The 25,040-nt window shown below is 37.0% G+C and overlaps 1 long non-coding RNA gene across 1 annotated transcript in view; it reads right to left on the bottom strand.

Annotated features, from left to right (window-relative positions):
- Positions 1-25,040, bottom strand: part of LOC112977995 — a 155,611-nt gene that overhangs the window by 37,247 nt on the left and 93,324 nt on the right. Inside the window, exon 2 of the long non-coding RNA XR_003257724.1 lies at positions 18,358-18,410. This is a non-coding gene — a long non-coding RNA (uncharacterized LOC112977995). The remainder of the gene's footprint in view (positions 1-18,357; positions 18,411-25,040) is intronic.

A 25,040-nucleotide genomic window follows, 5' to 3' on the forward strand; every position in this document is an offset into this window, starting at 1 on the left:
ATCTTTCTCTTTCTCTCAGAGCTCACCGGCAATACCCTGTTCCATTGAGTTCTAGTTCCCCAGACATGCAAAGCAATGCTTTTGCTTCTGCCTAGCACCTAGAAACATTCAATTTTCCTGTCATTTCTACTGATATACCCTAGAGTGTACTTTTTGCGTCACATTTTTGACCTCAAGTTTGCTCCTTCTGCTGTTCTAATGATCTAGGACAACACACAAAAGTAATTTGATTTCAACGTTCATGAAGTAACCCAAGTTGTAAGGGATCTTTGGAGGTCATTCAACAACTCCATCTCATTAATCAACTCATATACTACATTCATAAAAGGATTTTATTTCAATGGTCATAACCTCATGACATAAGGCATGAATACTTCTGCTGAGCACTACACAAATCCACTTATTTTTCCATGCATATTTTAGCATGTTCTGTCAAACTGAATTTATCTGTAAATTTTAGTTCATTTATTTAATATTCTCCTCTGTAAATGACAAAAATTAATGCCACAATATTTAATTCCACTCAAAAGATGCACAAAAGAATACACTGAGAAACAAATGACTCTATAGTTTGGGGTGTCTTTTTTCACCATTTTGCTGATTCTGGCCAAACTCCAATATTTGTGTGTGTGAACTTTACGCTTAACTCCATATCAACTTTTAGAAGGGATAACTTTAAGGGTAGTAGGATACCTGCAGAGTAAACATTTATGTGAGCGTGGCAAGAAATGCAACAAATCTCTTATTGTATCTTATATTCCCCTTCCAGGGGAACCAGAGGATCTTTTCTCTGTGGAAGCTAGATGGGATTTCATGTGACCTAGTTATTAATATGTCTATGAAAGAGTACTTACACTCAAAAAATGTATCAAAAGTATTTCTAATGGGAATAATCCCCACAGCCATGTTACCCAGGAGTTTCAGACATAAGGACTGAGAACACTATGACACTGGCCCCATTAACACTGAGGTAAGAATCCATTTTAACGAATACCAGTGGTTCATGTTTAGAATATAGCAGTGAAGACTTTATTTTTGCTTCTGCTTTTAACACTGAGCAGAATGCAAGGTCTTCAAGTAGGGAAAGTCAGTCGCGCACAGGTACCGAAATGTGCATCATTAAGCAATGAAGTCTGTCCAAGATTTCTCCCACCTATTTCTATGAAGGAAGGAATCTTCCTTCATTTATCCCACATTTAAGATTGTTGCTCGTTCCAATTAGCATTTGTACATTTCCATGAAAATCAGTAGAGCAGAAAACGGTGTTTTGGAAATAACAAGAGATAAAAATAACTGGTGACTGATACATGAATCATGTGTTAACATTGCTGCTATCCTTCTGACAAATGTCACGGTGGATAGTAAAGCAAGGTTACAAGCATCAAGATGCCTTGAGACATGAAATATAATGTAAAGGTTTTAAAAAATACTTAGTCATGCTAATTTCATATCAAAACAAATACATCTAAAAGGCTGGCCTTATGTATAGAAGGAATGACATTTATATGGCAAAAGCAATTGAATTTATATTATTATCTGTAAATGGCAGTAATTAAAGAGTATGAGGCTACAGCAGTCTTCTGTAGAAATAGATGAATATATCCAGTATAGATATAGATGGATAGCATAAGTTAGTGATGGAAAAGCCTCTGTTCAGTACCTAATTCTCATCAGATTTTATCTGTAAACAGTGCTATAGCTTTATCGCCAGTGTCAGTAAAATAGAATGAATGAAAATATCATTTGGATTTAAGTTAATCCTTTATTATTATTAATCAATGGAATTTGTACAAGAGGAGGGAAAAATTAGTGTATATGACAAAATCAGCACTACCAATGATTTCGGCCTGAAGGGATTATTGTTTCTGGTAAGCTGGTTAATATATGAGTTGTGTTAAGGCTTTCTACTTCCTTCTTTTTAACTATATGGATAGATTCAGTGAATCAGTGGGATTATATTTGCTTTTGAAAGTGTACAAGACCTGGTCTATACACAGGTTTTGGTGAGAAATACAACCAACATAGCTACATAGTTGCAAATTTTAGTGCAGAGGCAGTTATAATGACATGAAATGCTTCTCTACTATGATACAATAAGTATTCTTCTTCTTTCCTTTTTTGTATGATAAATTCTGTAGAAGCTGGGCTCCTAACCCAGGTTGCTTTGAAACTCACTTTGCAACTGAATAACGAATTTCAGAGAACAGTGCATCATAAAAAAAAATTTTTTTACAGGTTATGTAAGTGTTAATATCAAGCTAAGAAATCAGGTAACAGCCAAAGCTGTGCATGTAAAATATGTTTCTTAAGCAGGTGGCAAACAGGATGAATCCATATATCAGAAACACCACAGATTTTTACAGGAGGTCCCATTTCTGAATACTAGTAAATGTCGTGATACATCCTTTCTTTTTAACACTCATTTGTGACAGCAGAAATACAAATAGATGAACTTTCTTTGATATCTTACGTGCCACAGTCATTGGAGCGGTTGTATTTATTTCTTACACACTTTCACTAGCTTTTACCTAAGAGCACTCTTAAAGCCAGTCCTATGAGATCATGAAGGCAGAAGAGGATCAGCATGTAGAGGAACTGGTGCCAGTGCACGTGCCGGGGGACAGTGGCCCTCCCATGGCACTGGCTGTTGCTGAAGCAGGCCTTAGAGCTCTGTCAGTGTAATAAGGGCAATGTACGGCTCAGGTGATCAAACTGATGATGTGGCTCAAAGCTTTTCCTTGTTAGGAAGACCTCCAAGACTGCTTTTAAATTAAACCACTCTACTCCAATATGTTTAACTAATCTTGCAACAGGAAGGAAGGAGAAAAGTGGGCAGTATGTTTGAATTTTTCTTTTACATTCCTATTATTAATAACAATAAATCAAGGAAACTGCTACAGGCTACCAGGTTTGTTTATCCTGTAGTACCATGTACTGTTCTTTATAGCATCTGGGAACTGTCGCTTCTGCATCTCAAGTATTCAATTCTAAATATTCTGCATGAGTCGTTTTCAGAGACATTATACACAGGAAAGGTATCTGTTAGTGTATTTAAACCTAAGCATAGATGAAGTATAATGAACAATCTGCTAAATGTTAATACAATTTATCCTTTCTTAATTTACAAACATGACATATTGCATGTATTTAGTGTTAATCTGTTTTAGACATTTATTTGGTTTGACCTATGTCCATAATATATTATGTATCTTGAGATATTTATCTTGTCACTTTGAAACAAGATTACAATTAATATGACACACATGACTTTAAATTAGTACTCCAACTAGAGATGTGTGAGTAATGAATTAGCCACAGTCCTGAACAGTTGGCAGACAATTTAAATTGCCTGCCTCTTTCTGATGCGGGATCTGGAATCACTAAATATGTACACTGTCTTAAGTCAACATGGTTTTTAGATCTGTGACTGAGCAATCCTATTTAAAAACTTTTTCTAAGGGAAATTAACAAAAAAAAGTTTGCTTGGGACTGTAGAGTCAGATGTCTGACTGTAAAGCATTCTTCCCCATATTTATTTTATCACATGATATTTGATTTGCTAATGTAAGGTCAAGGCTAAAAAGTTAAGAGGTTGCCTATAGGAAGCAGAACTGTAATTGTGATATCATTAGAAATACTGAATTGTGGATAATACCTTATATTTGTACTTGTCACTTGTCTGGTTTCTGACAAGAGGAGGCAGTTTTGATGGGCTTCCTGTGGTCCTTGTGTTTTTCATCCTGTTATCCAATTTTCTGCTGCACTGCTTTCCTTCTGTCACACTGACTGCTAGCCAGCCTTGCCTCCTTTACTGGAAGGGCACACAAAGCTTTTCGCTATAGTGGACAGAAATAAAAGGAGAGGGAACAACAGGGCTGAATTTTGATAAGTACCTTATGTCCCCTGTCCAGGATAAGTCATTCATGATCTATATATCATGTGAAGGTCTTTCAAATATTATAGAAGTAACATGTATGGTATATGTGTATGTATATATACATATTCATACATATATTTGTGTATGTGTACACACACACACACACACACACACACACACATAAAAAAAACCCAATATACTTCTTGGAAGCAAATGAATCCTGAAGAAAAAGCAAATGATACATAACTTTAAGGACTATTTGTGGGTGATAGGGAAATACTTTTGTAATGAATGCATATTCCTTGAAAGAATTAAAACAAAAACCATGAACCACAGACCATGAACCACAATATAAGTCCTAATATATAATTAAGGGAATAGTACCTAAGAAACCTTTACCTTTTATTCACGTTATAGTACCCACTAGTCTTTTGGAAATGAACTTCCAGTAACTTTTCAGGGTTTTGGATCTGGAGTTTGGCATGAACAAGAGTAAACATACACAAGGTATATATACTTTATACATGACTACATGCTGATCTACTCTGCTTTAGACATATGTCTTATGCAAAACCAACTTCAGATGTTTGCTTGTAGTCACAGTCGCTCCCATTCATTGAAAAGAGGTTCCTTAGCATTGTCTTGTCCCAAGTTCATCAGCTGATAGTACCTGAATGCTTTCACCTGGCCCTCGAGAAGATCATATATACATGTAGGCAGTTTGTATCTAGCTGAACAGCAGTCTCCTGAGTATAACTAGTACTGGGCCTGACTTACTGCTTGAACCCCTGCTTTTTGTACTGCTTAATGCAAAAATTATTTGTCCGAGTGCTTTAACCTGCCTAAAAGCTTCAGGACACAAGCACAGTGTGCTCATAGAAGCTACATATGAAATGGCAAATCTAGAAGTGCTTCTGAGCTCCTACATCCAGGTACATGCTTCATTTGGGCCCCCTAGTGAGCTGTAATACAATAATAGATAAAGTAATTGATATGAAAATGATGCAAAATCTTTTTTTTTCTCCTAATAAGAATACAAGAATAGACTCCTATGGCATAAAAAAAACAAACTGATAAAGGACTGTGCACTGCTGGAACATTTTCATCCTTTAAAAATGTGACTAAACACACTGCACCAAACTGGGATGTTAGTACAAGGAGAAGTGGCTGGTGCTCCTGGAGAAAGCAAACTGTGGACTAAAACAGGAAAAAAAGATGCTGCAGGAGAGAGAGTAGCCAGTCCCCCCTGGAATATTTGTTCCTGGGCAGAAGAACAAGTTTCAGCAGATCACTGTTATATACAGTCTTCTCTTCTCTCAGTACAGTCTATGCTGTAGACACGTCTCAAAATATAGATATATGTACCTTGGCTAACATGTAATGCCAATGATCTTTTAATATCATTTTCTGTTTGTAACTATTATTCAGTTCTGTAATCAATAATTAGTCAATTATCATGGGAGTTCTCAACTGGATGGGGAATATATACACAAAAAAAAAACTTCAAAGATAATACAGTCAAGACAGAGAATAAGTATTGCTGCAGGAAAAAGTTGTAGAAGTTTTGAAATTCATGATATTGTTTGCAAAGCTTAGGCATTTGTGTTCTGAGTTACATGGTCATGCTTATTAGGTTCTCCCTGCTATGTGTCACAGTTACTRAAAAAGAAGACATTAAGTGGGAGAAAATTGTTCTGTAAGCTGTAAAACATAGCCATATTACTAAAAGGAAATATATTGTACTGTGCTCCCATCGTCATTGATACATATTAAGAGAACAACCTTCTCCTATACTCTTAGTCATTAAAAAATATTTCCAGCACATGTAATTTTCAGCTTTTGCAGAGCTTTTGTGTGTGTGTGTGTGTGTGTGTGTGTGTGTAGCTTATTTTATCTGTTTTTCATCTTGCTAGATTCAATACCAATATCTACTCTCAATGAAGAAATAATTGCCCTGAACATCTGGGAAATCTTGGTAATGCCACTTTTGGGGAATGTGGCAATGTTGCAAAGAAGCATCTGAATCCTTGTTATTCAGTACTTTTAAAACTATTTTGGACAATGTAGTAAATCATGGGATTATAGATTAAAACCCCCTATGATTTAGTAGATCTCTTTTTATAACTTTATTTAAAAAGGGTTTTTTATATGCCCTATGGGGTGTAGGATGTAGCTGGAACAGACTGGTGTTCATTAATCAGTAATTCATACTTAACACAGAACAGAATTACTGTTACAAGTAATGAATTCTCTAAGTTAACATTCTCAGTAAAGGACAGCAAGCATTTACAAGCATAATGATGACTGTCCTTAAAGGGCTTCTTCTGCAGCAGTCCTTCATTCCCACAGTACAGTGAGACCATGCAAATTTAGATTTGGAAATGAGTGGTTGCAGGAGTCCTCATTCACACTGATGTATTAAGAGGTAAAGGAGATATAGACAGCCAGGAAGTGACACAGCCTGACCAAAACTAGGATGAGATCACAGGAGTTATGTGTTTTTGTAAGAAAACTGACCACATAAAAATAAAAAACTTGAAGGGTATCACCAAGCTTTGAAAAGTCAAGAAAAACGATATCAGATTAATCTAATGCTGGAAGGTTTGGTAAGCCAGAGAGGAAGAAACATTTCTGTCATGAAATATGCAGAATTTTTATTATTTACTGTAACTAAGATCTGAAATGCACTGCCCACCATAGTATAGCAAGGTTTAAGAGTAGATATTTATACATATTTTTCTCTTGCTTTATTTTATACTATCAGTGACCTTAAGAAAACTTGCTTTTCATTAGACCACTTAAGTCTTAATGAAGGGATGACATCTGGTAGGATGACATCCTTGCCTAGGACCTCAGTCAGCAGGGCATGCACTAAGGAGTCTCCTGCAAAGTATGAAAGATGCACAGAAAGAGCCTTCAGGCAATGAACTGAAAAGTCTCTGAATTCTTAATTGCAAATGTGACTTTCCTGTACTGGCTATCTCCTTACATATAATAGGGCACCATTTTATTGACATTTCTAACACTTTATTCTGTTCTCTCTCACATATTTATGTGTTTCCTCTTAGGAGAAATTAGGATTTTTTAAACTCTGTGTTGGCATACATTTGTGTGCATGCTTGTGCTACTCTATGTTCTTCGGTTACACTCAGGTGGAGTGTCACAAATGCTAATCACTGAAAAAGCTAAACTTATGCCAAATAGGTGCTCTTGACCTTAGTGTGCTGTAGAATAGGAATACATCCATGCACCTGAGAGAGCTCTTGTGAATTTTTAGACTCAAGTAAATACAGGCTGGATGGGCTGTATTTATTTATCTACATCCAAACTCAGGCAACATAAAGTCCTCTTCTGTTCAAAAGCTCACCTATGTTAAGATTATGCTTTCTGTTTTAATGTTTCTTGTTTTCAGGTAGCTTTTACAGACTGCAGAGGTTTGATGCTGATAAGTCAAACTTGACTGCAATACATGTCTGAACCTCTGGATTCTCATTCATACTGAAACTCCAGGTATCTTGTGGTTTTTTGTGTCACAATAAGTGAGGCAAGGCACTTATTGCAGCACTGGTGCAGCTCACCTGTGACGTAAGGCAAATGTTATGTACATAAATCTGAACAATTCATTTCAGGAGGAGTCAGGGTTTTTTGACCCAGTAACCCCGATCTGGTAATTTCAGTAGCTTTATAACTGTACCCTCTCTGAACTCAGCCACAAAAGTAAAGTATCGAGTTTCCTAACAAGCAAACGATTGCGAGAGACAATTCCTCTTCTAAACCATTAGAGCATTAGCTGAACAAAGAGCTTCATTTGGCAATTAGTATTCCTGTGGTGAACAGGGAGAGAATTAGTCAGTGGTACAAGAAGCTCAGGCTGCAAGAGCTGAAGCAAAAGTGTTGGTGTGCAAGCTTTCTGATGCTCCATTGCCTTTTCTCCTCCCAGTTTGAGAATCTCTTGCATTTATTTTTCACAATTGGTTAATGCTCTTGTGTCGAAAGAATACATTATGGCTCAAACATTCATCCCTGCTTCAAAAGATAGGCAACAGCTACTGGAAACAGCAGGGCTCTCTGCTGTGCTTTTAGTCCTGAGGCTGATCAATAAACTCTGGTGACACAAGGGAGGAAGGGGTAACGCACTCACACACTGTTCAGCCCCAGGAATGCAGAAGGGATGAACAGAAAGCTAAATGTTTCTTTAAGGAATGAGACCCAAGCACAGATGGCACTCTGTATTCATGGAAGGCTCCCACATGGTGCAAAGAATTAGAGCCTGCAGGGCCTCATAAAAAATAATGGAATCACCTATACTCAAAATCTTCAGCCTGATTCACTCTCAGCTACATTGCTGTAAGATAGAAGTAAAGGTATTAAAGTCGTTGGATTAACGCAGTGTAACGCTGTCCTCAAAGCTGAACCTCACATCCACTGTGTGAAGCGGTTACCTAAAGGGGTCATAATGATTGCATCATGAATAAACTGTCCAAGAAACTTAACGCTTCATTTTTAACCACTATGAACCAGAGACTGGATGCTATTTTGGGACACTGACACTTCCTGTTGTGGTGGAAACAGCCCAGAAATCTAGCTTAACAGAGCATCTGTGGATTTCACAGGGATGGGAGTAAGCTCATGTATTAGGTATTTCTAAAGTGCAATCTTTATATTTCTTTTCTTCAGCTCAAGATAAGTGTGAAGTCAGGAGAAAGGAAAAAAGCCTAGTCTTTTCACCTAGTAATAATCAGATGCCTAAAGCCCCCTCAAAAGAAAAATAAACTAATGTCATGCTCAGCCTTCGACGTTTTAAGTTGGAAGAATAAATTTCAAGATACTCCAGAAATGGAATAGATTAAAAACTTGCTGCTGAAGGAACTTGGCTAGATTCAGGAATCTCAACCTTAAATGGAAACCGGCAGAATTTATCTGGTGTATGTTTGTAGTGGATATAATTAAAGTATGTCACTGAGTTTCAAATGTTTGTATTACTTTCAGCCAATTAAATCTTTCTACAGCTTCCAGATCACTAAATTTACTTGGGCTACTTAGTTCGGTGCTGCAACAGATGTAAAAGGAAAATAAAAGAAGCTCTTGATCTTGATTCAATGCAAAACTTGAAAGTTTAATTGTATATGTTGTATTTGTGATGTCCACCGGTAGGTCACATAGCAATTAATGTTGCCATTTCTTCAGAACTTAAGTGCTGTGGGTGTGTTAGTTCTGAATTCTCCCTTAATAATGAAAAAAACTAATTATATGTCAGTACTGTATTTGCTGGTCACTTTAAATCAAACATGTATTTCAATATCCAATGCTGCAGAACTTCTATTAACAAGATACTGCAGTAGAGTACAAAGAATCTGGGGAGACAAAAGCTTTTCATCTAATTCTGCTGTGCGCACAGATCGGCCAAAGTTCACTGGAGGGAGCAGGATGAGGAGAAGGGAGATGTGACATGCCTCTCTAGCCGAGACATGGCCTGGGAGTTGTTTCTATTCCTGCCTGAAGAATCTTCCATTCCTGAGTTTTTACTGGGGAAAAGGCAGATGGCATGGGACTCTACTCATCCCACATTGTTCATATTTTCCTGGTCTGAACCCCCTCAGTCACGAGTGAATTGCATTGTGGCTTGCTGCTAGAGGGGGCCCCCTGTTCTGGGATGCAGCTTGAGCTGTGCTCCATCAGGATCTAGCCCACAGAGGGATTTGCTTGCTGTAAATTCACTGAGACCGGACCTGGAATTCCTGGTAGAAAGGGTTGCTGGTAAAGTATTATCCGTGACAAATATTTGGGTTTGGAACACACAGCTAGTTTGGGAGTGAAAGGAGCGTTATCAGATGAGAGCCAGGGAACACCACACATCTCGTCTGGGTACGTTTTGAATGTTTGCAGTTGGGATAAAACTAGAGACTGAGGAGGAGGAGAGGACTCTTAGGCTAGTGGTAATGGGATGGGTGCCATTTCTGAAAAATAGTATTCATTTTAATTACCATGTCAAAGGCAGCCACAGTCAATGGAGGCACTGTTTTCTCTGTGCAGCTCTACAGTATCATATCTGCATACCCTCTGCCTGGCTGGCTACGTATTGGCTCTTAGCAAATTGCCATCTCAGAAGGAGACCCCTTGCTTCCACAGCCCAGCTAGGCAGCCTGCAGAATCCCTTTGTACCAGTACTAAAGGCAGCTGTTGCTGCTAGGAAAGACCCTTAAGTTTAATGCATTACTACCAGTTCAGATTTTTCAGAGGTGCTACACTTTCCCGAGCGGATGCTATTTTGTTCATTTGATAGAAACATGTGCAAGAGCAATATAATGTGCAACAGCTCTAGCTGGTCTTAGGCATGTAGCTTAAATACTTTGTCTAAGATAGTTGAGTGTGGCTGGATTGCTGAATTTGCAGAGCATAGAAGTGACTATCTTACAAATATAAATGCTTATTAGGCATTACAGAGCCAGCACATAAACTAAGTTGGAGTAATCAAATAAGAGGAAGGCAAGGGGGTGAAAGAAAACACCATCTGCTAACTCTCGATCAGTCACTTATAAGCAAACTGGAATATAATGAAGGCCATTGCATTCTGATCATGAATAGACCCTTCTGCTTGGCTTGTGTTATTTTTTCCTCAAAAATAGCACATATGTTTTGCAACAGTTTGGTAAACACATGAAAAGGGGAGAAAAAGCAAGTTAAAAATCTCTGATGAACTGTATGAAAAGTAGCAATTTGGATGCTTTAGAATATATTTTTATATTTATTTATTTTACAGTCACTTTAAATAACATGTACACTATCAATAGTTTGATTTGCTAGCTAAGAGCTTGATTAGGCACTGTCAGCAGTTTTGCATCCTCATAAGATCATTGTATTTGACAGAGTGAATCCAGATCAACACTAATTCACGGCCTTCCATTCCCAGTTATTTATAGCCCTTAGCTGATATACTGATTTTATTATCTGACTGTTAAATGTAGGGTTGAAACTGCAATTGTTTTCAAGTCTGTGCATTTTCCAACATTAATCATGACTTTCAATGCTATTAATATAGAAGAACAATATAAAATGGTATACCCACCTGTTGTGCCAACTACCAGCAGCCAATAACATATGTTAACACAAGGCCAACGTTCTTTAATTAATACATTAAAATGAAATTGATTAATACGTTGATTAGATGCAAGTAATTGAATTATTGCAAGAAGTAAAATTCATTGCTGCATTGTCATGGCCATTCAGATCCTACTCCTGAAACACTTAAGGAAATGAATGAGTTTATATGAGAAGAAATATGTCACAGCATGTGAGACAATTCATCTCTGTAGAGCTACTCATGCTTAAGTGTTTTTCAGGGACATGCAATACAGTCTTAGGACAGGTCTCAACCACACCTGTGGTAAAGATTCAGCCCTAGTGATGTTAGTTCAGCTTAATTACACAACCAAGTGAGATTTTTGGGAACATCTGCAGAGGTTGCCAAGGTGGCTACTTCAAATAATATTTAAAATTCAGTGTCACTAGTAAAGGATTTCTTATAGAATATTCTTTATCTAGAAGACCCCCGTAATCAGAGCTCATCAGAAAATAAAAGCCTATGATCATGTCAAAAATAATCTATTTTCATTGCAAATTTCATTTGAATGGAATTTTGAAAAACAGCTCATCATTAGATCATGAAAAATGAAAATACTGCATGCTGTTTTCACTTTTGGAAGTTAATATTGCTCTCTGCTTAAGCTAGTACTATGCCTCTGCTGACATTGCCACAATAAGGTACAATGAATAGCAGTGTGGGAACAGTGTCAGACTCCTTATTGTTTATCTTTGGCTTCGGAGTTACCAGCAATCAAGTCTTCATTCTTACAAAGTCTATCACAGCATTATTTTGCTGTGAAGGCAGACTTCTCCAGCTGCAGATGTTGCAACTACATGTGCTAATGCAACAGGGCTGTAGAATATACAGCTGATAAAGTGCAGCTAAAACACTTTCAGGAGAAATGTCCAGTCTGCCCCTAAAACACACATTTCTTTTTTCTCAAAACTTTTTGAGGAAAGGCAGTCTGTTGTCTAATAGCAGCAGTAAGAAAAATAAACCCAAGAGGACATCCATTTGTTTTAAAACCATGTGACTGATGAGATGCCATTAATTTTCTTTTCTTTGGTTACAGCAAAGAAGCAACACATGTTTCAGCTTAGAAAAGGAAACATGATGCGTTTACACCAGGCATTAATTAGGACTTCAAAGTACTTAAAACCCTTTACTTGATTTTGAAAAGAATTTATGTGATAACTGTTATGCTTTGCTGTTTGCAAGTGCTCATATTTTGGCCTAATTTCAGTTACTGGCCTTTTGCTGTGAAAAGCAAAACTTAGGAGACACAGACACAATTGTGCCTGAGATGCACTATTAATGTTCTAAATAGAATTTGCGGGTTTGCATCTCTGCCAGCTCTTAGGATGCTTTTAAAGTTATGCTTGCAGAGATCACAAAGTCATTTCAGTGCAACTCAGTTTGGTTTTAAGGCTGCTAAGGCTGGAGGATTAAAGCACAATGCTTGGGTCAATGGTATTTCAGCCCAGCAAACAAGGACAACTCAAGCTCACATACGTATCAGAAGCATGCATGCCTCTGTGCGCACACATGTAAGATTTGAGGACCTGGAAACAGAGAAGAGAAAAAGTCCATCCAGGGAGTTTAAAAGAATGGTTTTCTCTAGCAGCTAATTCTCATTACTGAAAGAAAGTGAATTGCCCCTCTGTGTTCACAGTAGCCCACCCAGCACTGGATAAAATTTATTCCATTGATGGGGTTCTCTAAGGACTCTTCCCACAGCACCAGGCTTATTAGTCTTGCAACTTCCACAGAAAAAAAACAAAACACTACAGAGCTCTTCTTAAATCTGAGTCTTCAGAAACTACTTTCTAATCTCCAGTGTACAACAGTGGAATATGAGAACTATGCTATGATAAATGTGCAGGGGCTGAGTTTCTCTCATTTTACCATAGAAGCTGCTTTTCCATTTATATTTAATTTCTTTAACATCATCATCATGGACAAGTGGGTGCTATGGAAGAACTATGTGGGAGCAACTCCCATAGCTAAACCTTTGAGTATCTAACAACTTAATAAAGAAAATGCATCCTCACTGTGATTCTGTTGTCTCACTGGAGTTATTTTGGCTTAGCTGAATGCTACAGTAAATTCCCTGTTGCAGAATAACCCCCCTGCTTGCCTGCCTATTTGACATCCAGAAACGTGAGGGGGTTAGTTGCTGTCTAACATCATAGTCAATTACTTTTTAAAAGACAACTTTACCAGTTGACACTTGGCTAACTTACTGTAGCTCCTGTCTCCTTAGAGATAGTCTCCCTAGGTCAGCTCTGAAGCACGCAGGGGAAGCATAGCACTATATCTGTGAGAATAAATAGACGGCATCTCCACCTCTGGGAGGAATAACATGATTTTACCTCTGTTTTCCTTATGCTGATTTATATAAAGGCAGTGATAGGAGATTTGTAGTCACCACTCATCATTGCACCACTAAACTCCCACCATGTTCCTATTCCTATTAAAAACTGTAAAAGGGGGGGAAAAAGTATATTTTAGCATCCTGAAACACACAATTCCTTGCACATTATTTCAAAGCAGAGCAGCACACATTTATTACTGGTAGAAAAAGAGGGGAGTATTACAGAGTAGTCAGCCAGGCTACTATGATAAGAGTAAAAAACTGCCTTTCCCTTGATGTATAGAGCTCCAAGAACGTTATAGAAACCAAAAAGGAATGAATTGGCTGGGTGTGGTTTAACTGAACAGGAAGAGGAGGCAGGAACATGATGTAGACCAGTAAATGTGAGACTATGAGATAAAAAAAAGTGTTCTTTCAGAGCAATGCAGGTGAAAACAGTATTTTGTGGTCCTCTATTGTTCCTGTTTTTAACAGATTCACAGGGGACTTTACAACCATGCATTCTTTTCTTGACAGGATACAGTATTGACCTGAATATCTGTTACACACAGAGTTTATTTTGCATTTATTGAAGGTGTCTCTGTTTCATGACAAAGAAATTACGGGAAGTCCTAGCAGGGCTCCTGAGAAAACTATATTAAAAATCTGCCACCAAATTAAAGAAAGGCCTTGGATGATGTCTTGTGTCTATAGGTGTCCACGTCCTTCCCTAATTCAACTCTATTTGGTCTCCTTTGAATTAGCATCTAAGTCCCCTTGTATGAAATCTATCTTACTCTAAAAAGCAAACAATTTCTAGCTTCTGTCCAAGAAAGGAATCATGAAATTTTTTTGAAGAGTGACTATTGGCACATGTAGGAAAATGCAGGAAAACATAGCAGTTTTTTTCTTTTCCAGACTTCTTACATGATGCAAGAAACATTAAGTTTCTCCAATATATAAAACTTATGTAGCATAACAACGGGCACTCACATGCTGGAAATCATCCCCTAACCTTCTTTGCATTCTAACAAAGAGCCTAGGCTGAACAGTTTTAAGGTAGACCAAATTTAGAGCCTACGTAGCTGGCAGCCTCTCTTTAAGCTGACTTACATATATTTTCATGTCAGTAACTTTCATAAAAGGTTTATATTAAACCAACTATGGAATTTCAAGATGAGGGGTTTTGTCCTACAAGGTGTTAGGAGATTGAAAAAGAACACAAAAGCAGCAATATTGAAAATTCACAAGAGGAATAATCACTGCAATAATTGGTAGGTGTTTTGGACTTAGCTGATCTTTGACTATATTTTTGAAACAGAAAGGAGGATGTCTTTAGGAGGAACTCCCTCCTCAAGTTACTGGCTGCTTTCATTCCTCACAACATGTACAGGGGACTCCTGATTAACAACTGCTTGGTAAATTCAACAACTGGTCCATCTGGCCTTGTAGTCTGTTTCCGACAGAGGCAATAGGAGATGGGACTTTAGGATTTAATTAATTACTTACTTAAAGATAGTACTCAAGCCTGGTCTGTCTAAGCAGTGTATTCTACCCATACGCCCTCAGCATCCATTTTGTGTTAAGAATATTAGAAGGTACATCCCTCTCTACAACTTCTGTTATTCAGGCATGGACTTGTTGTCCATGAATTTATCTGATCCTTTTTTCAACCTGCTAACAGTTTCTGCATTTTCACCTCTTTGTGGCAGCAAGAAATTCAGTGGTAGCATCCAGAAATTCACTGCTTGCTTCATAAATGACTTTCTTTTATCTGCTTATGGAACTGTTAAAAGTTTCTTAGAGCAATCCTATTCATTTTCCTCATTTTAAAACATGTTCTTGCTCTTCCACCATCTTCATCCCCTGCTTCTTGCCACGCCAAAGCACTGTTTGCATGAAGAGCACATCTATAGTCCATCTTTCAGGTTACTCTCACTGTATTGCAATTCTCTTCTCATGTCTCCCCTTTATCCTAAAATACCATGTACGCTTTTAAACAATTAAATTGTTAATATGTGATGGACAGATCTTGTTTTCTCAGAGTTTAAAATGTTTTAGCTACTTTGAACATAGAGTACTTTCACGGAAGAGGAAGCAAGATGGTTCTGAGATTTCACAAAAGAGAAGGGCATTCACTGCCTCTCAAGAGCATATTTGCATGTACTGTACCTCACTGACAGGAATGAGGAATACACAATTCCTTTCTTACTAGAATTCAATCTTTTCTCATATAGAAAAAGGTAGATATCGGCTGTGAGCACAGAAGGATTCCTGTGCTATTGCAAATGGTTAGTATATCTTCCTTTGACTACTTACTTCTCTCCTTGTTGATTAAGAATTTAAATAAACCTAGAAAATGAATCCTTGCTGTGAAGCAGTACCTGACAGATTCACACAGACCAAACCCAATAATGAACATCATAGTCCAAAGTATTTTAACAAAGAATTGTATGCAGAAAGGTCAAAAGAATGCAAATTGTGGTATACTGTGGTGAAGGCAGTTGTGGTAATGGCAAGATGTATCAGTGGGAAAGCAGAAGTTGTGTTAACCTAGGTTTTCATGACTTGTCTTTGATTCAGTTGTGTCAGAAATCCCACGTGTGCTGTGACCTTCACTGCTTCCCAGAGGAGATCTTTGTATACTGCATTCCACCATTGTCCTTGAAAATACGGGACTTCTCATGAGAAAAGATACAAATTTGTTCAGAATAGCCAAAGACTATATAAAAAGATTATATCACAGAGGAATAGTGTGTGGTTCTATACGTTGCCTGTGAAAAATTTGAACGTCTCCTTCACAAACAAAAGATCATGAGCCATCCTGTGCATGAGATGATCTCATGGTTTTTTCTATTTACGGGATTGTATAACCCAGATCTGTAATTCATGGAAGGTTCCCTTAAGATATATTTCAGAAGTGTTGTAGATACAAGCAGTTTTAACTAAGTATGAACTCCTACTGTTGACTTGGATGTTGAAGTAATTTCAGGGGAAATTGATGGCACTCTGCAATAACTAGGAAGAAATAAACACTTTGGGGGTGGAAGCTCTCATAAAAAACAGTGGAAATCATTGGTTTTGGAAATCACTGATTCTGCAGTTTAGATAGCTACTATTCAAGATCTATGCACAATTTCTAACCATTCCCATCTCCCCAAACATGGTGATTTTGAGTCCTGTGCCAATGCTAGTACCGCCCTACACAGTCCAAACCAAAATCCTGACCTCTCTTTCTAATATTTGAAAAAGTTTATGCAGGAACATTCAGAAAAATCAAATCAAATCGTCTTTTAAGCACGGATAAGTAAACCCTATTAATCCCCTTCTATCCATCTTAATTCAGTCTAAAATTACATATCCTGAATAAGAGTATTCATACATCAGTATTTAATGTAATGTAATGTAACTAACTGACTTCAAATTCCACCTTTAGTTGCTTCAGATGAATATTATGTGAACACAAGCCCTGAATTAGAACTGTTACGTACAAACCTTGCCCTTTGACTTACTTGGCTGCTTGCCTGGAAGTCTGGGGGCAGCTGAAAATGTGTTAAAAGAAATGACTCAGTTAGAATACCTGCCTATTATTAGAAACAGGTAGGATTTACCCCTCACAGTATTATAGGTACAAGATTACTGTCACTGAATTGATGGTTTTCAAAGTCATTCTAATACTCTGTGTCATTTACTATTTTTAAAATTTAATTTGCTTTTTAAATTACTTTTGCTAGATATGTAAAATTAATACACATAAATATCAGAAGACAGTATTTCCAGAGAGCACGCACTGCTACTTAGTTATTGTTTTATATACATTTAACACACAGAATGATCATTTTAGAAGCCAGCTTCATCTCCTATAAACTTACAGAGCAATGGGAGAATTTACTGAGAATAGCAACACTATTCAATGTTGCATGAGAGACTGTGATTGAACAGGGTGACCTGCTGTGATCTCTAAACCCAGGGGAATGGGAACTCTTAAAAGGATATGTAACCAAAGCCTGCTCTGTATTTAATTAACAGTTCAAGAGGTCTGGGAACTTCTTGAAACACATTATCATTTAATAAATGCTTTGTATGGCATGGCTATACTTCTTTAACTAGAATGAATGATAATAAAGCATTCACTTTAAAAAACAAATGAACTAGTTATTAAAGATAGATTTTACATTGCTTTACTCATAGCTTGCACATCTTACTAGGCGTAGCCATACTGGGTTCATATTTAGTGTCTGGAACTTACATTTTAAGAGACATTTATGTATATTTAAGTACCTTACCTCTTAAGAAACCAGGAAAACTCATGTTAAGAATTCCTCTTCCTATCATTTGTAATTTTAATATACCCTAACACATTGTAGACTTCCTCTTTTTTATAAATCTCCCACATACTAGCATTAAAAATACCTAGCTGTCAAACAGTACATGGAAAGTACTCAAGTAAAACACTATTTTAGGGGTGGCTGAAGTCAATAGAATATGTCACCTTGAGCACAGTTTTCTAATAGCAACTCTTGCTCTTCACAGAACTGAGATCATGGAGTATAACTTCCAGAACAGCCAATAATTTCTAAAATTATATTTCACAATAGTTTTCTCAAATTCTAAAGAGATGAGTGAGCATTAAAAGAAAGAAAGAAAAAAAAACTTTGCAGAAGAAGAAGAGAATGCAGAAGTTATTTTAGACGTCAGAATACAGAGATATAAGACTGCAATTTTAATTATATTAACATAACTTCACTACCAACTCAAAGACTATTCTCTTTTAAGTCACCTGAAAAAATGCATACGCATAGCATATGCATAGCAAAAAAAATCAGTCTGTATTGTTTCGTATCCTTATAAAATTATACTTCTCCATAGCAGAACTGCATCATAGGCAGTATTTCTGAGGGAACTTTGTGATATAATTAAAACAATAGTGAAGTTACTGAATTATTTCAAGTGTCAGTGTATTTCTTCCCATTTAGATACTGCATCTGGCAGATCACTAAACCAAGTGTCAATTATTTGTACAAGAAAAAGATGTGAACTCACCGTTGATGTCTAGAGACTGCTCCCTGCTGATGTTCTCAGCATCTCACCCTTAACTAAAAAAAAAAGGCAAAAAGCTCTCATATATCAAGCACATCTTGTGTGAAGACTACAATCAGTATTTACTATCAACATTTTTGTAAAAAAAGAAAGATTAAATGAGCAAGATTCATTATTAAAGTCACATTTGTATAAAAATGATTTTTAAGTAAATATATGTTTCTATGGTCAGAGATAAATTTTAAAAGATAAGAACAGGTAACTGTAAAGCTATCTGAACCATGTATCGAATGATCCAGTTCTTCATTAATTTATGGTTCAAATTTAAACTGCCATCTTTTGTGACAACGACTGATAAAAAGGGACTGATTCACTTTTTCTAAGTGAACCAAGAGACTGTAGTCTGTAAAATGTGATTCGGTGTGACGTAGGCTCCAAGAGCAGGCCAACTATTCTCACCCAAGTGAAGAACTACTGTGCCTGAACTGAGCTCTTTTAAATACTTTTCCTTAGGTATAGTGAACTTTTAATCAGATCCTTGGATCATAGCATTATGATAATAGTCACCACTTGCCTTCTCAGGAGAAGAACTAGATCATACAAAGAGCACCTGGATGTGCACCATTATTTAGTGGATCTGTGTGCAGCTTACGAAAGCTGAAGAGCACAAACTGCCAATTCTAAGGCCCTTCCCAGGGCTCAGATGGTTAAGGTTTATTTTTAATAGAGTAACTTCAAGGGATATCAACTAAAACATTTTGTTTCTGTTTATTTTTGTTTTGCCTTTCAGTTTCCCAAGTATAAGATTATATTATGGAGATTAGAGAGAAGTTTCTTGTTTTCCCTGTGTTACGCATTTGACAGAACTTGGTCTTTAGTTCGTTTCAGCTGTTTCCCTTTTACAGTTAAATGTTTCCTCTGTTTTTTAACTGTTTTTCCACAGCAACAAAGGCCTCAAAGATATTTAAAAACACAACAAGATCTGACTTTAACAATAAAACCCCAGAAGAATTTGTAGAGGATTCAGGTCAAGTATAATACATTTCTGAGGCTAACTGGATTACAAATTGCAAAAAATGTTCCAAAGCCTAAAACAACCCTCCTGAAGCCCTGAATCTGGCTTCTTATAAGGGCAAATAGAACCTGTCGGCGCCAGTGGAAATTTATTATATGAATTCAAGCATACCGACTACTCCAAAGTTTACCTCCTTGGTAAATGGATAGGTTTAAAACCACGGTAGAAAGAAAAAAAAAAACCTGAACAAATAGGCTACTAAAAAGCTCACACTTGACTGGCAATTTCAAACTTTATGTATGAATGACAATATCACACCATGCTATTTGCATCATTGTATGAGCAGCTAAAAGGGTGCAGAGTATTTATTGGTCAGAATATCTAGCTCTCCCAGTGCACCTGCAGCTGCGGAGTTTTCCGGCAGGTCCCTTGAAGGCGCTCAGCGCACCTCTCCCAGCRCCTCCGTACGTTGCTCCTGTTTAGCTAGGGAAGGGACTGAGCTCTGATCACTGGAAATTTTCCTGAACAAAAGATCCCTCATTAACATTCCTTGCTGTGTCTCTTTAGGAATTTGGTTGTTTGCCAACATCTTAATGTTATGAAAAAGCTGTAGGTCATTTTACAGCTCAGCATTTAATGGCATCATGTCACCCAAATCTGATTTAATCTCTGTTTTGTCATAAATTTTAGGTTCATATCACTTGAAAAATGTTGTAATGCTAATGGCCTGCACACATATTTGCTGGTGTCCTTAAAAAAGCCCTTCTTGTGCACAAAATTTTAGTAAAAATGTCTTTACATAGGCTTTTGGTGAAAAAATCACCTGCATATAAAAACAAACAATAAATTATTTGTATTGCAAACATTTTCAAAGTGCAAAGGCAAGAAGCACGTTTTGGCCTGGGCAGGTACATGGAGAGTGACAGTTTCTGTTAAACAAGTCTGTAAGCAACCATTGAAGTGAGCTGACAGTCGCATTAACAAATTTAATTTTATCCACAACAGAATTCATAATGCATTCTTTAAAAGAATAAAAGAATATGTTTAACATCAATACATAACCATGTTTGCATTCATATGAATTAGATTTTCATTGTTTCCATCAGCAGAAGCAGGAACAGACCAGATATTTTTAATTCCTTTGATCAAAGCATATAAACAAGCCAACTACTAAGCCATGCTAAAATTATTCTAGGGGGTGAATCAAGTCTAAAAAAATTTATGAAGAAAATCTGAAAGGCAGCCCCTGCTAAAAATAAATCCCTGGGAGATAAAATTCAGCTAAACGTCCTTTTCTTTTGGTGACCTCCAGTGTGACTTCTTTTGTCAATATCCATGTTGTACATAGCTTATTATCCAGAAACTTGTCCAGGAAGTATTTATTGTTTTGCTGATGACCATAGAAAACTTGTGAATGTTTCTGAAAAGGTCCTACTTCAAGGCAATAACAAAATTATATTATAAACTTCTGTTTGTAATCAACTAGATAATCTCAGCCCCTTTCTGAATATAGCTGAAAAGAGAAAGAATTGAATAAAGGAATGTTCTTTGATTGAAATGTCATTTTCTCTTTCCTCTATTTCACATTTTAATCTGTCTGTATGACAGAAACTCTCTGTGGCAGATAGCTAACTTTAGTTTTAAAATACAGAAAATAATAATCATTGATCAGTCACACTGATTTAGAATAGAAGCAAATATGAAAGGCAAGAACAAGTATCAGGTAGTCAGAAAACAGTGAGAAAACATGGTGGTAAATACTATTCTATGAAGTCTGTCTGCTTCTTCAGAAAATATGCTTTCTTTGGGTACCAGAGTAGGTTGGATTGGGTAAAGTCTTTTGGAGCAGTGTGGCCTTATAACATGACTGCTGGAATAAATATGTAAAAATTACAGCTATATTTAATAGTCCAATTTGAAGGGCTACAGAGACTCCTGAGTTTTTTTTCAATTTTTCTCACAACTTCTACTGTTTTTTTTTTACATTTTCTTTCATGTGTATATTTATGCATATTAAAAGTGTAAGCACATGTCCTGTACCTTTTTGTACCTTCATCTGCCCATTTTTGCAGTACTTAGCTACACTGCATGAAACAATGCCAGTCAGGCATTGGTTAAAACAGATTTTGATGAGTTCATTCTGTAACATTCAATCCGAAGATGGAAAATTGCATTTTGTGTCCTTTATTTACGTAATCCCTGTAAAATTTAGTTCCATACTCAGTGGAGTGTTTTGTTTCTGTTTTCCGCAGGACCCTATGGGAGCATCTATCCATCATCCAAACCTGTGTACAATACATAACTTGAATAAACACGAGCTGAATTCACCAGGAGCTTTGCCAACAATATAATAAAATATAATGACATTTCTTCACATACAGTTGCTATGTCCTGCATGTTTTACCCTTATAATTTACCCTCTGGGGAAAGTAATATGTGATAAACTTGTTGCAGGTGGTAATAAATTAGCAAATGCAGAACTGATTCAGAGCCGTCGTGTCCACCCATCCCTAGCACAGATGTTCTGCAAAAGATTTAGAGGCTGTTTTGTAGGCACCCAGCCTCTAAGGTGAATTAGTAGCATGCTTGCACAGAAAAATAGAAACAGTCCTTTTTTTGGTATGTGTTCCCCTGATTATTTGCTTTTTCCTTCCCCCACACTCCTCCCACACAGAACTTCTCCCATGCACAGGATGGCCATGAGTTTAGATTGAAAGCAGTTTTTAAATCTGTGGCACAATATTGTTTCTGATGCATGATTATTTTCCTTAAAAGCATCTTGTAGTATCTTTATGTAGACTTTTAATAATTTAAGTAAATATACTCACTAGGTCGTCAGAAAGTACTTGTTAATTTGCCTGAAAAATCTCACTAAATCAGAGAGGCACAATTTTTGTGGTCTGAAGGGCTGGTTTGGTCTATCAGGCTATACTTGTCCTACCATAATTAGGATTTTAGTCACAGGTGAGGATAGATAGTCTATTGTTATACTTCACTCTCATTGCTCCCTTTCTTAAGGAGGACCTCTGTTAGTCCTCACAATTTTGCAGAATGGTAGCTATTTTAGAGATGATGCTGCACAGACTTGTCGATGTTTTGGTACTTACTACAGTATCCTCTTCCCTGGCACTGGCCTTTATTCTCAGAAACCTCATTTAGAATCTAAGCAGACTGAAAAAGGTCTGTCTGGGCTCTCCTGTGACAGTTGAAAAAGCTTATATGTAATGTACTCAGATAGTTTCAGCAAAGATGTCCCTCTCTAAATTCAAATAATTTATCTTTTCCAGATTGGCAGTAATTCAACAGTGAGTACACAGAAGCTCAAGTTTTGATATTCATGTGGCTCCTCAGCACTTCAGGATAATATATTACTAGGTTAAGGAGCATTGAAGACAAATATTTCAGTCCTTGCAGTATCATTTCCTCCACGTTGTCAGATCTTTAAACTGAAAATATAACAGTGCCAGAAAATGCTTATAACTTGATGACAAACTTGCCTCACAACATCAATGACATTTCTATTAATGGCAGACAGCAATCTTGTTATCAAATGAATAAAGAATACATTCTGTTATGGAAATAATGAAGAAACTAAATATACGCAGACAAGGCAACCTGGTACTGGTCACTGCCACTGAGAACTCTGAGACCCAGCAAGTCATTTTATCATATTTGTTCTCAGAAGGGACCTTGCTGTAGAGTAGTAAAGGAAGTTCATGAGGAGGCTAATCCTCCTTACTATGTAATGTAGCTATATATTAAGACCCAGATCCATAGAGGTATCTAGGTGCTTAAAATTCCCCTTCTAACCCCATTTCAGCACTTAGACCTTTGCTGAGACAGATGAGAGTTTTCAAGCAACTTCCTGGACATGCATCATCACTAATGAACACACCTGATGTATTACATTTCATTATGTGCACAGTGAGCTCCCAGATGATTATATTATAAAGGGAGCCTGGCTTCTCTTTTAACATGAGCTATAGAAACGTCCAGGATTCATTCTCATTTGGATGAAAACGTAGAATACCTGACCTGCCTTTTAAAATTGTGAGTGAAAGAGAATATATCACAGTCCTTGGATAATTGTCACTGCTGATAACAATGCAGGCTTTATTTTAGTCTGAGTTGCTCTAGTTTTAACTTGTAGCCATCAGAATCTGTTACCTCCTACCTGATATTTGCCTATAGCACACTGACAGCATGTGCAGATATGAGCTGGTATTTGCAAGCAAGTTTCATGCATTTCCTCTTGCTTAATACTTTCCTATTCTGTTGTTTCTGATAAATGATCTCACATACTCATTCTTTTTCAAATAATCATATTATCAATCAGTCTTAAGGTGCTAACACTTTTTCTATGTTGGGATGGTCTGTAAAATCAGAGATCCCAATTCTAAGCAAATTTCTGATTTCATGATCATTATGGAAACTTCTCCTGTAGTACTACCTACCTGCGGTGTGCCCTCACAATCAGAAAGTTGAGGGGAGCAGCTTCCAGTGTAGGGATTTTTCCAAGGTATGACTGACAGAGACAAATATATAGAAAGTAGCTGCCCTTGCCTTCAAACTCTGCTGAGCTGTGAACACAGTGGGAGTTAGGAGCCCTTGCCTCTCAGAGGAAAGATTACTTTTTCATGTGTTGTAGGAGTGGGAACCAAACTGGTCTCATGCCAAAATGTCTTGCCCTATGTGATATAGTACACTGATGCTAAAGTTGCACATAATTTAATGCAGCAGACAGCTACAGATTCACAGCTGAAGAGACCTGCAAAGAATCATATTATTGTCCACAAACAGCGTATGATATGAATATGATCTGACACAACCTGACAGTATGTATCAAGCTAATCATGCAAAGAGCAAATATGGGCAGGTTTCAGAGAACAGGTTTCTGATGTTATTTTCCAAAACGCTGCATAAAAGCCTATTTTTTTTTTACCTTTTTCCCAGTTCACTGAAAGTGGTGGAAAAAACTTCTTTGATTTCACGGATTGTTGGATCAGGCCCAGAGACTGCAACAGTGTAGCAATTTAGGGCTGAAGGGCACTGTCAGAGCCATGCAGAGGCACTGGGATAGGACAGCAGCAGAGATGCAGAACTGAGCTGAGATTCATAGGGAGAATTATTAATGTGAAGCTTGCAAAGGCCCTTCTCCCACTGTGTATACCTCTGTTTGGCAAGATCAATCACTCACTTCCACATCAACCAAATTTATCCAAGATTAGGAAGATAGTAATAATAAATAATTAGCATTTACATCACACCTTTCATCTTCAAAGCATCTTACAAACATTCACTAATTAATCCACACAACAGTCCTGTCAGTTAGAGATTTTTATTCCAGTTTTACAGCATTTATTAAGCACTCACAATCTACAAAGTGGAAAAAAAAAGCGACGCCTCACTACCCCCCACCCCCATCCCTACCATATGAGTGTTTACTGTCCATTGGTACATGAGAAAATACGGTGTGTCTTGGGAACATTTTTACCCCAGTAATTCTTTCATTCTTTAAAAAGTAAATATGTAAGTATTGTAAGCTCATGAATGAAACATAAGGTAAAGTAAACCCTATTATTGTAAGAGTCTTTGTCATTGTAAAAAATATTAAATACATGAATTTTGAAACAATTACACAATGGTTTAATCTTTTACCAGTTACAATGAA

The sequence above is a fragment of the Apteryx rowi genome, unplaced genomic scaffold (assembly GCF_003343035.1).
Source record: "Apteryx rowi isolate R43461 unplaced genomic scaffold, aptRow1 scaffold_89, whole genome shotgun sequence".
Taxonomy (NCBI): domain Eukaryota; kingdom Metazoa; phylum Chordata; class Aves; order Apterygiformes; family Apterygidae; genus Apteryx; species Apteryx rowi.